Source organism: Stegostoma tigrinum, chromosome 28 (genome assembly GCF_030684315.1).
Source record: "Stegostoma tigrinum isolate sSteTig4 chromosome 28, sSteTig4.hap1, whole genome shotgun sequence".
Classification (NCBI taxonomy): Eukaryota; Metazoa; Chordata; class Chondrichthyes; order Orectolobiformes; family Stegostomatidae; genus Stegostoma; species Stegostoma tigrinum.
In genome coordinates this window covers 28392577-28407781 of record NC_081381.1, presented here as the reverse complement: position 1 = coordinate 28407781, position 15205 = coordinate 28392577, and positions in this window count along the sequence as shown.

Below are 15205 nucleotides of genomic sequence, written 5' to 3'. Positions count from 1 at the left end.
CAGTTCATCATGGTTTAAAGCAGACAGTTGCCAAGAAGGAATGGAAGCATTAATTCTTTCTCATTGGTAAAGCAGCTGAATTTTAGAAATCCTCTGGAATATCAGGGAGAATTTCCTAATTGCACTATCAAATAGATGGCAGCAGTCATCTTGCCACCAGTCTGGCTGAACTTAAGCTTCATGGATACCATTTCTGCTCATTGGGATCAAATCCAACTATAAATATATCGAATACAGGATCATCCAATCAACAGTCCTTTTAACTTTGCTAATAGTAGCTTTAGGTCAATGCTGTTACTCTTCCAATCTTCCTCATTCTCTTTCAACATACTCCAACTTCCTGGCACTGAGGCATTTCTCAGTCTGCACATCATTCACTTTAACTACTGGAGGTCAGATTCATCGAGTCATACAGTACAGGAACGGACCCTTTGGTCCAAACAGTCCATGCCGAATATAATTCCAAACTAAATTAGTCCCACCTGCCTGCTCCTGGACCATATCCCTTCAAATCTTTCCCATTCAAATGTTGTAATTGTACCCACATCTACCACTTCCTCAGGAAGTTATTCCATACGTGAATCACCTTCTGTTTAAAAAAGAAATTGCATCTTATGTCTTTTTTAAATCTCTTCTCTTCTTTCACCCTAAAATGTGCCCCTAGTCTTGAAATGACCCATCCTAGAGAAAAGACAACTACTGTAAACTCTATCTATTCCTCGTTATTTTATAACCGTCTAGCTGGTCGCCTCGCAACCACCTATGCTCCAGTGGGAAAAAAATTCCTAGCCTATTTCATGAATGATTCCCTCAAATGAATAATGCAATAAATATGACTAAGTAATCTTGTCCTCTATTTGATTTGACTGCTAATTTGGAGTGCACATTATGTTTGTATTGTACAAAAGAAAAAATTTAAGCTTTGCTCTGGAACTGCTTTGACGTTCATATGAGCTGAAGAAGGGCAGGTGTTACTCCCTTAACATTCATCAATGCTCCTTTCCTTAAGCCTACCCCTGTTTGAGTTTTGGTCAGCTTGCAGAGACTGAGCATGAAGCAGTCATCCCCTCATTATACTTTCTCTTTGTAACCTTTCAAAGCCTCAGGGAAACTTGAGACAAGAGTTATTGAACGCTCAGAGTCAATCAGCAAAGCTGTTGTTTTGTGGCAGAGATTTGTGGAATCTCCAGGGATTCTTTTGTTTAATTGAGAAATCCTTGTATCAGCTGGTTACAGCTACAAGATTTATTGCATGCCTTGCTGATCCTTGACTTCATTGATCAGCCACATGTGCTTTGGATGAAATCCAAGTTTTCCTAGTACAATTTCTGTTTAGTCTGTATGATGCAATATTGACTTTCAAAGCCTTTTCTCTTTGTAGTGGATTTTTTAGTATCATCTCCCTTTGTTTGGCTCAGGTGTCAGACTGAAGGTGTGGGGAGGCAGTTTGAGGGAAATCCAGTCACTTCGTGTATCAAAGTTATTTTTGCTATATTTTCTATTTACAGATTAGTTTGAGATGGGCAGGTTACATGAGATTAATTCCACCATATTTACAATATTTCCTCCCTGTGCCCATTGGAGAGGGGCTTGCAGCAGTTATAACAAGAAATAATAATACATTGACCTTTGAGGGAACAAAGTTGAACGTACATACTAGGCATAATATGCCCTAGTATCTTCAATATTCAGATCATGGAGTGGTTTGCTAATATGTAGATGTTGAATAAGCCTAGTGTTACTCTATTGAGGGGTTACCGATCGACCACAAGGGGTTTACGTAAAGCCAGTTTGGTTTTGATGTCCAGCCTGCCCCCTGACCAAATAGTAAACTTCGTGATGGATGCTCTCTGTCATGATTCGAGATCATCTGACCATGTACCAGAGCTTGAAAGTGAAGAAATTTACAGCATGCAAACTAAAGCAAGACCTGCTGTGATAGGTCAAGCGTCCAGGTCATTTAAGGGAATTGTATGTGGAGGTATTCCCAGAGCGCACTCAAACTCATCACATAACATGAAATGTAGATGTTTAACTCATTGCTTCAATCAATTACTTGATGTTCCTCCCACCGCAAAGCATCTGACATTTTTTTAAATTCATTTGTTGGATGTGGGCATCTCTGGATGGCCAGAATTTATTGCCCGTCTCTCTTGGTGCCCTTAAGAATGTTGTGGTAAGCTGCCATTTTGAAACACTGGCGTCCCACCTGCTGTGGGTTGATGCACAATGCCCTGAGGAAATTCCTTTTTTTATTGAAAGTAGTATTCAGACTGAAGACAAAGCTGTGCCTACTTTAATCCAGCAGTGCCCTGCGATAAGTGCAAGATAATCTCGCAGTGCCCGGAGGTTAGAGGGAATGATTGCTCCCAGTGCCCAGAGGTGGTTGGGGCGGGCGGTGATCCCGTTGTCCCAGTCCTGCTCCCTACTTCTGCAGTTTGGACCTCCCAGAAGCCCCATCTAGGTTTCTCACAAGACCTCACGCAGCTCAGGAGTCAAAACCAAATCCAAAAACGGCCGAGAGGGCAAGAGTGAGGGCCTGTGGTTTTAAGGATAATGAGAAGATGGGAGGGGATGCTGGAAATGGGCTTGGGGGAAGTGGAGGGCAAGTGGAATGGAGTTGAAGATTTACGAAGTTTGGTGGGATGAGGAGGAGGTTGGGAATGAGCCTGAGAGTGAGGAATGGGTTGGGGAATGGATGGCAGGTAAAGGGATTTAGGAATGAATGAGGGTGCGAGTAGAAAGAAGGGTGAATGACAGAAACAAATGACAGATTGAGTGGGAATGGGAAGGGAGCATAAGCAGATGAAATGGGAAGATGAGCAGGTATGTGACAGAGAGATATAGGGTCAAAGCCTTCCACTTAGCTCCACATTTTGAACTTCATGACCATAAATTAGTATCACTGTCATTGTAATCACCACTACTTATTTATTTTTGTAAACAATAAACTCTGTACATGGAATTACCCATCCTTAGTGGCCGTTGAGAAGGTAAAGGTGCCTTGCAATGCTGTTGTTCATTTAATGTAAGCATACCCACTACAATTAAATGCTATTAATAAAGAAGTTCCAGGATTTTGAATCCATGACACCCATGGAACAGTAATGCATTACCCCATGCCTTGGACGGTATCATGCAGGTGAAGGTGTTCCATGTATCTGTTGCCCTTGTTCTTCTAGGTGGCAGAAGTCATGGGTTTAGAAGGAGCTGGATGGTGTTAAGCTTCTTGAGTGTTGGAGCTCCAACAATCTAGGCAAATGAAGAAAATTCAATACACTCCTGACTTGTGCCATGCAGATGGTGTATATTGCTTTGGAGTGTCAGGCTAGATATTCACTGCAGAATTCCTAGTCTCTGATCTCTACCCACAGTATTTATATGGCTAGTTTAGTTATTTTAGACTAAAGTAATTCCCAGGATTTTGATACTTTAGGATTCAGTGATGGTAGTATCATAAAATTTCAAGGGGTGAGGGTTACATTCTCTTGTTGAAATGGTCATTACCTGGCATTTATGTGGCGCAAATGTTACTTGCCACTAATCATCCCACGACTGCATGCTGACCAAGACTTGCTGCATTTGGGCGTAAACTGTTTTGGTCATAAGGAGTTGCAAATATTGTTGAACATTACACAATCTTCTGATCTTGTGTTGGAGAGAAAGTCATTGTTCACAAAGTTGAAGGTGATTAGGCCTAGGACACTACCTTGAGCTAGTATTGCAGAGATGTTATGGAGCTCAGGTGACTGACTACCAACAACACCCATCTTCCGATGTGCCAGGTATGACTCCAGTGCAGCAGGGAGTTTGCCCTCCATTCCTATTGTCTCAAGTTTTATTAGAACTCCTTTAATGTTATATTTGATCAAATGCTGCTTTGATATTAAGGGCAGTCACTCCTCTAAAGATCAGCTATTTTGTCTATCTTTGTACCAAGGCTGGAATGAGGTAAGGAGCCGAGTACCATGGTAGCATCCAAACTGAGTAGGTTATTCCTAAACAGCCAGTTTACAGAGAGAGATTAATAGTTTAAGTATGTGGGCAAGATGTTGACAAATGGCGTACAATGTGCGTAAATGTGAAGTTGGTCATTTTGAAAGAGAGAATAAAAGACTAGAATATTATTTAAATGGGTGAAAGTCTGTGGAAAACTGCAACACCAACGTACTTTTGGGTATTTGTGCATGAAACACCAGAAGCTAAAGGACAAGTGCAGTAGGTAATCAGAAAGGCCAATGGAATGTTGGCCCTTATTCGAAGAGTGCGAGCAGGGAAGTCTTACGCAGCTATACAAGGTGCTGGTGAGACCACACCAGGAGTAATGTGAGCGGTTTTGGTCCTCCTATTTAAAGAAAGAGATATAATTTTGATGGGAGACAGTTCAGAGAAGGTTCACAAGGATGATCCGTGGATTGGACGGAATGACTTGTAAGCAAGGGCGAATCATGTTGGGACTGTACTTATTGGAATTTATAAGAATGAGATGTGATCTCATTAAAACATAGGGTTCCTAAGGGGCTTGACAGGGTAAATGTTGAGAGGAAGTTTCCTCCCATAGGAGAGTGGTAGGATCAGAGGCCATAGTCACCGAATAAAGTGGCACCAGTCTGAAGACTGAGATGAGGAGTTTTTTTTCTGACAGTTGAGTCTTTGGAACTCTGCCACAGGGAGTTGCAGGGCAGAGTGCTTGTGTATATTTAAGGGTGAGGTAGATAAATTCCTAGGGGATAAATCAGTAGGGGAGTGAAGGGTTATGGATGAAAATGTAGGAAAGTGGATGTGAGGAATGTCAGATTAGCCATGATCCTAGTGAATGGCAGACTGAAGGGGCTAAATGGCCTGTCCTGTGTATCTTATGGTTGTTAGCACTTTGACCCCTTCCATATTTATTTAGTTATTTGTATATAGTCAGTATATTTATATATATAAGTATATTTATTGGGTGGAAATTGGCTGGGTTGCCCTACATTTTTGTGCACCTTGTCAGGTAGATGCCAGTGTTGAAGATGTACAGGAACAACTTGTCTAAAGGAGGGGCAAGTCCTAGAGAACAGGTCCTCAATGCTATTACTGAAATGGCTGTGGGATCAGACAGTATTCCAGAATTCAATGGCTTTATCTATTTGTTAATGTTACCATGAAGTGAATGGAATAGGCTGAAGTTTGACGTCTTTGCTGGGGAGGTCTTGAGGAGGCTGTGATGGATCCACTGGGCATTTCTGACTGAAGCTTGTTGCAAATGCTTCAGTCCTATCATAACACTGATGTTCTGGACTCTTTCATCATGGAGGATGGAGATATCATGGATTCTCCTTCCTCCACTGTTCAGTAGTCCTCACTGTAGGTGTTGAGTATTGCAGCAGGACTGTAGAACTTAGATCTGATGTGTTGGTTGTGGAATCACTTAGCCCTGTCCATTGCTTGTTGCTCATGGAGCATGGAGCAATGCTGGTTAAAGAACTAGTACCAGACATGCTGCAAAGCACCTGGGCTGCAGGAATGAGAGGCACAACCAATGACTAATACAGACCAGAGATAATGGGAACTGCAGATGCTGGAGATTCCAAGATAATAAAATGTGAGGCTGGATGAACACAGCAGGCCAAGCAGCATCTCAGGAGCACAAAAGCTGACGTTTCGGGCCCAGACCCTTCACCACTAATACAGACCACCTTGGCCTGCACCTCTCAAAGTCTCAGGCAACCAATGAAGTCTTTACTGCTGGCAGCAGCCCCAGGCCACAGGCACCAGCCCATTGTGGAGTGCCATAAGCAGAGATTCAGTCAAGATAGAGGCAGATCCATCACTGCTCTCTTTGTTCTTTTATCTGTCTTTTAAACTTGAACTTGAACTTGAACAAGAACAACACAGTACAGGAACAGCCTTCCAAGCCTGCACTGACACATTTTGCCCTTTCATACTAAAACTGTCTCCACTTACAGGATCCCAATCCCTCTATTCCTTTCCTATTCATGTATCCGTCCAAATGCTTCTTGTGTCTGCTTCCACACCACCTCTGGCAACCTGTTCCAGGTATTCAACACCCTTTGTGTTTTTAAAAAAATAAGCTTACCTCACACATCTTGTTTAACCTCACAACACCTCTCCATGCCAATCACAATCTTATAAACTTCTCTCAAGTAGCACCTCAACCTCCTGCATTCCAGTGAAAACAAACCCAGTCTATCCAACCTTTCTTCATAGCTAAAATCCCCCAAACCAGGCATCTTCCTGGTCAACTTTTTTCTGTACCCTCTCCAAAGCGTTGACATGTTTCTGGGAGTGTGGTGACCAGAACTGTATGCAATTGGCCCAGTGAGGCCTCACTAACGCTGTAGCATAACTTATACTCAATCTTTATGCTCGTTGCCCCTTCTAATGCAGGCATTACCATTGGCCTTTTTTTACAATCTTATCTACCTGCCGTACCAGCTTCAGTGATCTGTAGACCTGCACACCCAGATCCCTCTGCATATCAATATTCCTAAGGGTTCGGCCAATCACTGTATGGTTTTCACCTGTATTTGGCCTTCCAAAATGCATCACCTCTCATTTGTCCACATTAAACTCCAGCTGCCATTTTTCTGCCCATGCCTCCAACTGATCTATATCCTGCTGTATCCTCTGACAATCCTTCTCATTATCCGCAACTCCTCCAATCTTTGTATTGCCCGCAAACTAATTAGACCAGCTACAAATTCCTCCAAGTCATTTATACAGACATCGAGCAGTAGCGGTCCCAGCACCGATCCTTATGGAACACCATTAGTCACAACCCTCTGTTCCAAGAATCATCCTTCCACCAGTAACCTCTGCCTTCTGTAACTAAGCCAATTCTGTATCTGTCTTGCCAGCTCATCCCCCATACCATGTGATTTCACCTTCTGTACCAGTCTGCCATGAGGGACCGTGTCAAAGGCTTCCCTGGAGTCCATGAACATCAACTGCTTTTCTCTTATTAATCATCTTCACCACCTTCTCAAAGCACTTGAACAAGTTAGTGAGGCATAAAACCATGTTGTCTATCACTAATAAATCCATTTGCTTCTTAATGTTATGGATCTTGTCCTTGAGAATCTTTTACAATAATTTCCCAACCACACTCGTGAGACTCACAGGTCTGTAATTTCCAGGATTACCCCTACTACCCTTCTTAAACAATGGGACGACATTGGCTATTTTCCAGTCCTCTGGGACCTCACCTTTGGCTAAAGAGGAATCAAGGATGTCTTGCAATGATTTTGGATTCTCAACATTTAGTACAATGGCAGAAACACTACTTTTGGGGATTCAGATATGCTTACTGCCATTAATTCAATAAGAGCTTTGATGGGATTAAGAGGGGATGAGCCTGTTATGCTGGAAGATCTTGTGTCTACTGACCATCCTTTGATAAACACTGCAATATCTTATGCTCCATTTTGACATCATCCCAAATATCTGCGAGCCTACATCCTTCAATGTTTAACTTGAATGATAGCAACTACAGGCATTTTTCCAGCAGAACTAATAACAAAAGAAATTAGAGCAAAGTAGGCCATTCAGCCTATCATGTCTGGGCTGCCGTTTGATCATGACTGAAATGTTTTTCAACCCAATTGTCCTGCCTTCTCCCTGTAACCCTTGATTTCCTCCCTCATGAATCAAGAACCTTTCTATTGCTGTAAGGCTTTTGATTCGTTGTCCTTGCAAGTATGTAGTTTCCTTTCCTAAGGTGAGACAGAATGACTGGAAAGAATTTGAGATGTTGGGAAATATCAAGCTGTTTCAACTGTACCAGAGTGTGTCTCCTCTTGCATATAATCATAAATTTCCTTATCATGTGTGAGATGCATGTTCAAGATGTTCAAGTACCAAATGTGTCATCCAGGGTTAATGAGTTTGAGGAAGAAGTGAGAATAATGATAATTGAATGACATTTACCAAAACTGAGCGTTTGATGACTGACTATAAAAATTACTTTCAGTTTAGTGCCTCTGGCAGAAACACTGTCACTGACAGATTCTGTGATCATATGTGAGAAAGACACAAATGATTTGTATCACACATTGCTGCTTTATGGCAGACTATATAACAACACGAAGCACACAGACAGTGCAACTTTTCAGCCATGCCTATTCGCTAACATAGAGGTCTCAGGCAACAGCTCATGGAAGAAACTGGACCACTTGTTATCTTGGGATGGACTGACTAAGGCCCTTGAGTACTCAGAAAAGAGCAAAACTCCCCGAAGCATTTGCTTACTGGTTGAGTTATATTCAGCTCTGTGAGACTCGAGTGGCCAGGTCCTGCTGGAGGTGTATGACAGTATACTTCTGGCAGGTAGCATGTGTGAGCTACGAGGAAAGGTATCATTGTCCTCGTCTACAAGTGGAAGCGGGGAGAAGGAGGAAACTGGAAATTGGCGACCAATTTCGCTGCTGCGTGCAGGCTGCAAAAATTCTGCCTAAGGACATTGCCAACTGGAATATTCACCTCAACCAAAACTGTGCTGTACCAGACAGGACGTTCTCTGAAAACCTCGTGCTCCTCAGGAATACAATCAGCAATGTACAGGACAAGAGGCTGGACCAGGAGAAGGCCTTTGACAGGATATTGCACACTGGCATATGGGATGCATTGTTCAAAATGGGCTTTGGGAAGGTATTCTATAATTGGCTATGACTGTTCAACATCAACATCATTGGTGCAGTCTCAATCAATGGGTGGGAATTAGAAAGCTTCCGGATCAGATGAGGAGTCAGGCAGGGCTGCCCATTTTTTTTTTTCCTGCCTTGTTTGTGTTCTGTCTAGAACCTCTCACTGAATCCTTCAGGAAGAATGTGAGTCTGAGAAGTCTGACTGTTCCAAGCAGGGCGGGATGTTTGTACATGGATGATGTTGGTATTTTCTGCTTGCATCCGCTGTCAATGCACAGTCACCAGCATCTGTGACCAGTTTGAACTGGTCTCGGGAGCCAAGGAAAACCAAAGCAAGAGTGAATTTATAGAATTTTACAGAATCCCTACAGTGTGGAAACAGGCCTTTCAGCCCAACAAGTTCACACTGACCCTCAGAGCATCCCACCCAGACCCAAACCCCTAATCTTCACACCCTGGACACTATGGGCAATTTACCATGTCCAGCCCACCTAACCTGCACATCTTTGGGCAGTGGAGGAAACCCACGCAGATACAGAGAGAATACACAGACACCCCACACACTGTCGCCCGACGCTGGAATCAAACCCGGGTCCCTGGCTCTGTGAGGCAGCCGTGCCACTGAGCCTCCGTGCTACCCCATGAGCCCATGTTCTTTGGGAACTGGACAGACTACTCCTTTATCCCTTTCACCGGAAGCACAAAATTCTTGAAGGCACTGGGAATATGGTTCTGGTGGGGCTGGGGTGTGTGCAAAATCTCAGAAGGAGGGCATCACCAAGGTGAGGTAGAAACTGGTCGTTTAGGAGCACCACTCCTCCTCCATTATGGGTAAAAAACCTGGTTATCAGATGTGAGGCACTGTATTGTTGTACATTTCACTGGTTTGGACCATTCCCAGAATCTGTGCAGCCGCAGTCACCTGAACCATCTTCCATTCCAAATGAAGATCGAAGATGGAACGTGTCCACAAGGACACCACGTATAAAATTTTGGACAAGGGGAGGAAGAACGTACCCAATGCCTCCCTCATCCTGATGGCCACCTTTGTGTGTGGCTGCATCAAGCTGTGCACAGACCCTTGGTACGCAAACACCAAGTGTCGCTTCGTACTGAGGTTCTATTGAGGAGTTGCGAAGGATGGATGTAGCCTTGTTGCTATGGAATACTCCAAGCAGTTGGACTGTTCCATATCACCTGTCCTTAGCGGAGACATTGCAAAAAAACATACTGTTGAGCACAAGTCTATCAAGAAGTTGGAGCACACAGCATCGTTGACACCCTGCAGGAAAAGGAGAGGGTAGATCCTGTCGGGTTGTCCCCTGAGCAACGACTGTCAAAGTCATTTGGCAAAGTGCCTCACCTCTAGCCCTTTCAAGCAAGCACCAAGACATTGTTTGACTGATGATGAGAAGGCCATTACCTGGGAGATCCTTCATGTACACTTGGACTCTCTGTGCCACTATACGTTGCTTTCGAAGCAGGTGGTGGTGGGGATGTCTTGGATCACAGAGGGCATTCAGATTCGGTTACATGTAGTTAAGGTTCGACAACAGCAGTTTGTTTAAATACGAACATTTAATTGAGTAATATTAAAAGAAAGGAACATTTATTTAGTCAATGAAAAGAAAGAAAAAAGAACATTAAGCCTCATGCCTTCTGACCAACAGGAACCCCTCAACCAATGGCTGCTCTCTGGAGGCTGAGGTTGTTTGTGGCACCGTTCGCGATCCTGGTCTGAGGTGCAGCCCAGTAAATTGGAAAGAAACTCTGTCTCTTGGACAGTGTACCAAACAGAAAACGGTGCAGAAAACACACAGCTACAGAAAACCAAGCTGCAGGTGTTGACTTCAGCCCATAAAGGAACGTTCACAGGACTCTTTCAAGGCAATGCAGCTTGTCTAGCATCATCATTAACTTTCCCAGCTAATTTTCCCATCCTGTACAATCTATTTTCTCATGCAGCTGTCGAGTATCATCATTAACTTCTAGCCCTTCAGCCCGTCCCATACGGTGGGGGTGGGGGGGGGGTGGTGGGGGGATGCGTGTAGAGACTGTCACACGTCTCTTGCTGGAACATGCCTTTCCAAGGGAAGTCTGGAAAAAGATTGTGGTTTTTGTCGAGGTTTGTCCTGAGCAGCTCCATGATGCAGGACTGTATGGTCTGTTCCTTGGCATGCATGCCAGGACAAACATTGTCTGCACCTGGGGGACTGTCAACTCAATGAAAGACTGTCTTTGGTCTGCCAGAAACTGTTGGCCTTCCAGAGCAAGGAATTGACCTCAACCGAGTTTGGCAGACTGACACACTCCAAGGTCCAGGACTATGTGCTGGGGGATGCACCAAAGCTTGGGGCAGCTGCTGCTGCCAGGGTGCAGTGGGGAAAGACCACCATCAAAGGTCCTTCTGCTGAAGTTAAATGGGGCCCGTTCAGTTATCGAATCTCCTGATGCCTCAAATATATGCAAATAAAACCTTGTAAAAGTAAGAAATGCTTTTGTGAGTTGGATAGAGTCAAACTCCAACATTTGTTTGCTTCTTCACAGGTGTTACTGTACAAAACTGAACTGTTTTAGTGAATATGTATAGAAAGATAATTTTATGAATAAACAATTTTTGATATTTCAAGAACTGTCAAAGAAGCACAAATCTTTTGTGTAACTCCCCTATGAAATTAACAAATTTGTGTGATGACATGTCTGAAATGGCAAACTGGTCAGAGTGTAAATAGATGACCAACAACCAAGCACAAACACAGTGGAATAGAGGAAAGATTTACCAGACACATACTCAGATCATGATCTGTACCCCGGCATGAAATTTCAGGCAAAATCCAGTTACTCTGTCAACAACACTAATACTTAAACCAAACAACCTAGAACTCTGAATGATTTACAGTACACGATTCTACCAATACGTACCTTTTCTAGGTCTGTCTTAAACAGACATTGAGAGAAATTGTGCCAGATCTGAGGCACTAGAAGCAGAAAAGTTTGATCTGAGGACTACAGGAGTTTTAAGCAGGGCATTGAGAATTAAACCAGTTATAGGTTATTGCAAAAAATAAACCTCATAAGGAAAGGAACCTAACAAAGTGAAGCCATTCTCACACTTTGGAACATGGACTGTTGCTAATGGAAACTTTAGTGAGCACTGTCTTTGAAAATCTCTCCACTGAGAGACAGGCGGCAGCTGCAAGTAAGAAGCCCATGATGGATATACATAATAGCCCTAAGTGCCACATTGCTGTGAATATGTTTGAAGAACTTGTTAGCCCTTCAAACACTGAATCCTTCACTAGCAAATTAAACAAATCTACAACATATACTAACCATGTTATTGCTGAATGACCCATTTTGCACAAACTTTCCGAGGTAGACAATCATAATGGTTAGTGAGTGATCACTGAATCCACTGCAAGCATCAGGTGACATGGTGCACTCTTCGAGCATCCTTATCAGGCAGTGCTTCTCGATCATCATAAACCACCGAGTTAAAATAATTTCCACTTGACTCTAATCCCTTTTGGCAATCACCTTAAATGTATATCCTCTGCGTACTGACCTTTTGCCACTAGAAATAGTGCCTTCCTGTTTACCTGATGAAAATATTTCAGAATTTTAAAAACCATGATAAAATTCCCCCAAATGTTTTCTACTTTGATATGAACAATGGCACCTTAATCCCATCCAGGTTGCCATTCTAGTAAAAATGTTCTCTGCATTCTCTTTAAGACCTTGACCTTCTTAAAGTGTGGTGGCCAGAATTGAAGATAACGGGTGGTAGAAGTAGGTTGCCAGAGCCTATGAAGTACACGAGTAAGTTAGATGTGGACTTGAATAAAACATGGAGCAGGAAATACTTCAAAACTGAACCAAACTAGATCTGCATACTCTTCACTATGGAGCAATGAAGATTGTGTCAGTCAGTAGAGCAATGAAAATCCTGGATGATAAACATCTTAATTAGCTTGAAGATCTTGAAGTTTAGAGCTAACTACAATTTATAAGCTGAGCCACTATGTCACATTTAGAATATGTTGCGTGTGAATAGAAGAATTACGGCATGGCTGATAGACTGATGTAGAGCATTATTAGCATTAATGTTCTCAGAAAAGGCTTTGAACTCCAGTATACTTCATGCTGTTGAACTTGAAAGTAACAGGCAAACACACCAAGTCTTTAGCTCCTTAAATACACAATTGGGAGCATATTAATCATCAGTACAAAGTTGTCAAATTTAACAATGAATGAAATGGTTCTGCATGATGGCATTTGTTAAATTAAAAATAAGTATTTGTAGAGGATGGGGAAGGCAAGAAACTGTACATCTGATGTACTGATATTTGTGATGCCTGAGTTAGGATATCTGGAAATATTTATGATTTTGCTCTCGCATGTAAAAATGACTGAGCATCTTCATTTGGTTTCTTTTGTTTGTCAGACTGTAGGGTCTCTTGGATTTCCTTTGGATTGTAGCTGGATAAAGCAGAAATCAACAAGGTGTAGCATAGCAGAGTGTGAGATGAAGGTTAAAGATATTCGAAACAGCTTATCAGGATTTCACACTGTTTCAGTCATCATTCAGAATGTTCAAAACAAAACAAACTAGAATCTAGACTTGAGAAGTTGTTGGCGGATAGGATCAGGGTAAACCCTAAGGCTTTCTATAGGTATTTAAGGAATAAAAGAATGACGAAAGTAAGATTAGGCCCAATCAAGGATAGTAGTGATAAGTTGTGTGTGGAGTCAGATGAGATAGGGGAAGGGCTAAATGAATATTTTTCAACAGTATTCACTCTAGAAAACGACAATGTTGTCGAGGAGAATACTGAGATACAGGCTACTAGACTAGGTGGGATTGAGGTTCACAAGGAAGAGGTATTAGAAATCCTTCAGAGGGTGAAGATAGATAAGTCCCCTGGGCCGGATGGGATTTATCCTCGGATCCTCTGGGAAGCCAGGGAGGAGATTGCCGAGCCTTTGGCATTGATCTTTAACTCGTCATTGTCTACAGGAATAGTGCCAGATGTCTGGAGGATAGCAAATGTGGTTCCCCTGTTCAAGAAGGGGAGTGGAGACAACCCTGGTAATTATAGACCAGTGAGCCTTACCTCAGTTGTTGGTAAAGTGTTGGAAAAGGTTATAAGGGATACGATTTATAATCATCTAGAAAAGAATAAATTGATTAGGGATAGTCAGCAAGGTTTTGTGAAGGGAAGGTCGTGCCTCACAAACCTTATTGAGTTCTTTGAGAAGGTGACCAAACAGGTAGATGAGAGTAAACCGGTTGATGTGGTGTATATGGATTTCAGCGAGGCGTTCGATAAGGTTCCCCACAATAGGCTATTGTACAAAATGCAGAGGAATGGAATTGTGGGAGATATAGCAGTTTGGATCGGAAATTGGCTTGCTGAAAGAAGACAGAGGGTGGTAGTTGATGGGAAATGTTCATCCTGGAGACCAGTTTCTAGTGGTGTACCACAAGGGTCGGTGTTGGGTCCACTGCTGTTTGTCATTTTTATAAATGACCTGGATGAGGGCGTAGAAGGATGGGTTAGTAAATTTGCAGACGACGCTAAGGTCGGTGGAGTTGTGGATAGTGACGAAGGATGCTGTAGGTTGCAGAGAGACATAGATAAGCTGCAGAGCTGGGCTGAGAGGTGGCAAATGGACTTTAATGCAGACAAGTGTGAGGTGATGCACTTTGGTAGGAGTAACCAGAAGACAAAGTACAGGGCTAATGGTAAGACTGCCTCAAGTCCCTCAGCCTTTCCTCGTAAGACCTTCCCTCCATACCAGGCAACATCCTAGTAAATCTCCTCTGCACCCTTTCCAAAGCTTCCACAGTGTAGATGAGCAGACAGATCTCGGTGTCCATGTACACAGATCCTTGAAAGTTGCCACCCAGGTTGACAGGGCTGTTAAAGAAGGCATACAGTGTTTTCGCTTTTATTAACAGAGGGATCGAGTTCCGGAACCAAGGGGTTATGGTGAAGCTGTACAAAACTCTGGTGCGGCGGCACTTGGAGTATTGTGTACAGTTCTGGTCACTGCATTATAAGAAGGATGTGGAAGCTTTGGAAAGGGTGCAGAGGAGATTTACAAGGATGTTGCCTGGTATGGAGGGAAGGTCTTACAAGGAAAGGCTGAGGGACTTGAGACTGTTTTCGTTAGAGAGAAGAAGGTTGAGAGGTGACTTAATTGAAACAGATAAAATAATCAGAGGGTTAGATAGGGTGGATAGGGAGAGCCTTTTTCCTAGGATGGTGACGGCAAGCGCGAGGGGGCATAGCTTTAAATTGAGGGGTGAAAGATATAGGACAGATGTCAGAAGTAGTTTCTTTACTCAGAGAGTAGTAAGGGAATGGAACGCTTTGCCTGCAACGGTAGTAGATTTGCCAACTTTAGGTACATTTAAGTTGTCATTGGATAAGCATATGGACGTACATGGAATATTGTAGGTTAGATGGGCTTCAGATCGGTATGTCAGGTCGGCACAACATCGAGGGCCGAAGGGCCTGTACTGTGTTGTAATGTTCTATGTTCTAGAAACAGAATTG